The following is a 3,672-nucleotide window of genomic DNA, read 5'->3' as shown; positions in this document are numbered from 1 at the left end:
CCGTATTTATGGCATTGGCTGCGTGTATATCTGGATGGAAACATTTGAAACAAGTAGTTGTTGTTGATGGGACTCACCTCACTGGTAAGTATAAGGGTTGTCTATTAACGGCCAGTGGACAAGATGCTAATTACCAGGTATTTCCAGTAGCGTTCGCCGTTGTTGATGCAGAGTCTGACAAGACATGGAGGTGGTTCTTTGAGAAGTTGTTAGAAATAATTCCAGATTCCTCTAATCTTACTATTATCTCGGATAGGCACGGTGGAATTGCCAAAGCTAAAAAGAAATGGTATCCACAGTCACACCACGGTGCATGTCTTGTCCATATCCAGAGAAATGTTCACGCTAAATACAAAGGTTCCGGTCAGAAAGGGTTGGTCGGAAAGGCTGGAGAAGCGTTTACAGTTTCTAATTTCAAGAAACTATACGCAAGGCTGAAGGATATTGATTATGGTTGTTGGGAGTACATGGAAAAAATCCCTCTTGCGCTGTGGACTAGATTACACTTTTCTGGTCAGAGGTATAATATGACCTCCAGTAACATTGCAGAGTCTCTGAACAATGCACTATTAGCTCCAAGAGACAGTCCAATCGTTGCAATGCTAGAATTTATCAGGCAAATGTTAAGTAGGTGGCTTGAATGCAGAAGAGAGACCATTCAAAAGATGGATGGTGACATTACAGAAGAGGTTGACAAGTTAATGAACCTGCAGCAGCAAAAATCTGCTGCACTTTCGGTTCAAGGCATTTCTTTGTGGGAGGTTGAAGTGAGTTCTGAGTTTGGTGTACGGAGGCTTGTTGATCTCCTAAACAAAACATGCTCATGTCTAGAGTTTCAGACATTGAAATACCCTTGCCGACATGCAATGGCCGCGGCTAGGCTTCGTCAAGTGGAGTACAGTAGTTTGGTTGATCCAATTCTTAAGAAATCAATTTGGAGTGCAACAGTTTGTGGCAAAATCCTACCAGTGCCCGACCCTGACGACATTCGTATCCCAGCAGAGGTGCGTGACCTTAATATTATGCCACCTAAGGCAAAACGTCCATCAGGAAGGGCCTACGACGAAGAGAAAACTTTCAGCAGGAGAGTATCCTCAGGTTAGTGTACACTAAACATATATTTTTTTTCCCAGTGATACTGATTACTGATTAATGATTACTGATATACGCTGTTGCAGGTTGCAAAAAAAAAGAAGCCAAACAAATGCTCTAGATGTGGAAATGCCGGCCATAACCGGGCAAAATGCAAGGAACCATTGGGTTGACCGGGTGTGGCTTTTGTGTGTATCTTGATGTTTTTTTTGTGGGGATGTTGCTTTGTTTTTTGGGTTTGTTTGTAGCGTACACTATGTTTCCCTATATTTAAACTTGGAAAGGCATGAACTATGTTTAATTTGTTATGAAATTTATGATGTTTACTGGTCAGGGTTTAGGGTTTAGACGGTGGACATGTTGCTATGTTTTTCGGGTTTCTTTCTAGCGTGTACACCCTTGACGGTGGACACTGTTTGTGTACACTGTGATGGTGGACAACATCAATCAGTTTACATCATATAGTGTATTTGCATTATGGCTTATGTATAAGTTTACATTTATATGGTTTAGCATATAAATTTATGTTATGGACGTTATGGGTTAGGGTTTAGGGTTTAGGGTTTAGGGCTTAGGGTTTACGATGAAGGCTTTAGGCTTTATCTTATTAAGGAATCAAAATAATTAGCACAGACATGGATCTGGATCAAAATAATTATCAAAGACATGGTTCTATAGCAGAGAAAGAAAACTTTATGAAAGACATGGTTCTGGATCAAAATAATTATCAAAGACATGGTTCTATAGCAGAGAAAGAAAACATTATATAGAAAATGGACAATGATCGTGTCTTTGAATTGAAATTGTAGGACAGGACAACACGAGTAAATGGTTTTTTCAAAAAACAAGTCATTACAATTTTGAAAATCGCAATAATGAAACCAGTGTCTGAGTTCAAAAAAATCAAATTGGAAACGACAAAAACTAGTTAAGTACCTTTTTTGAAACCTGTTGCACCGTTTGACCGACTCGTTTCCCTTCTTTACTTTATAATGTTTTTCCGGTCGTCCTCTATAAAAACTGTCCGCTGCCTTCTTCAGTGAAACAAGTTTCCGATAATAGCAAAAGTTAATAACAGCAAAAGTAACTTACTTTCTAAACATGTACTCTGCGAAAGTGATCTCATTGCAATTGAAGGAAGTGGAGAGGAAAAACAGTCCTTGTTTCAGTACAGGTATTTGATGGTTAATTTGAAAATAGGGCATTAGTTAAGTTTTAGTCGCTTTATTCGCGCAGGAAAACGTGGAAGAGCCATCGCGTTCACCGACGACGTGTTACGCTCTGCAGACATCTCTCGATTGGTTGACTCACCGCTCGACGTATCCCCTAGGAGCCGTTACCGCCCATTCTTTGAGCGTGTTCAAAGTAGACATTCACTTTCCGCTTGACTACCCTTTCGCGCCACCTAGGGTAAGGAATGAAGCATATGATTGCTCTCTAAAATTGCTGTATTTTTAGGGTTTAGGATTTAGTCAATAAAGATTTCAATTACTAATAACACTGATTTTTTTCAGGTGATGTTCAAAACAAAAGTGTATCACCCAAACGTTAATACTTATGGGAACATTTTTCTGAAGATGTTGAACCCAACTCACTTCAGGACCAACAACAGCATCAATGATGTATTTTTACACATGAAAGAAATAAATCGTTATTGTCTTGTGGGGAATATAATATAGTAATTCCGTTTAAATAAGGGCTTACCTGTGTTTACATGTATATGTAATCAGGTACTGACGGAAATACACCAAATGTTTACTGCCCCCCAAATAGGAGAAGGACACTTTTTTGTTGAAGAAATTGCTAGGATTTACGTGGAAGACAGGGCTGCTTTTGAAACCACTGCACTTGCGTGGATGGTGGAGCACGCCGGAGGAGCATAAACTCCTTAATTGTACTTTTAAATATGTTTGTTGAATTGTGTATTTTGTTTAGGAAAAAAATAAGACCTCTATTTTGTTAGCGTGTAGTTGGTTGGGAAGTTTATGACTTCATATTAACTTTTTAATATCATTTTGTGGTTTTTATGTTTTGGATTTGATAAATTGTCGAAGCATAAATTGTCCAACGATTTCATGAAACATAAATCATGGAATATTAATTCAAAGATTGTTCATTACATACTAAAAAGGAAATATATGTGTACACTTCATATAGTGTACACATACTCGTGTACACTTTCAAAGGTGTACAGCATAAACTTATTTTTAAAGCATTTCGCAGATACGCCTAGCACACCAATATATGAAGCAACCATTGCAAAGTACTCGGATCTCAGGTTCGAAATGATCAAATGCACAATCAGGCAGCTTGATGACGTCGTCGTTTGGATATGAAAATGAGTTTGAGTACGTATCCATGTATGCAGTTCCGTAATATGAAATCTCAAGAATTAACTCCTCACCTAATTGTCGCACGCGCTCTGACTGTAGACTTCCGTGATGCGTTGCCAACAGTTGCAATGTTTGGCTTGCAGAACAAGGGTCACCCAAGCAAACGCTGAACATGGCGGGACGCCAGGTCGAGAGAGCGTCGTGGGACATTTGGTTTCAGCATGGTCCTACTTGCAATGAGATCTGC

Source organism: Eutrema salsugineum, unplaced genomic scaffold, assembly GCF_000478725.1.
Source record: "Eutrema salsugineum unplaced genomic scaffold, Eutsalg1_0 scaffold_5, whole genome shotgun sequence".
Classification (NCBI taxonomy): Eukaryota; Viridiplantae; Streptophyta; class Magnoliopsida; order Brassicales; family Brassicaceae; genus Eutrema; species Eutrema salsugineum.
The sequence above is the reverse complement of the archived record's forward strand: the minus strand, read 5'-3'. Positions refer to the sequence as shown.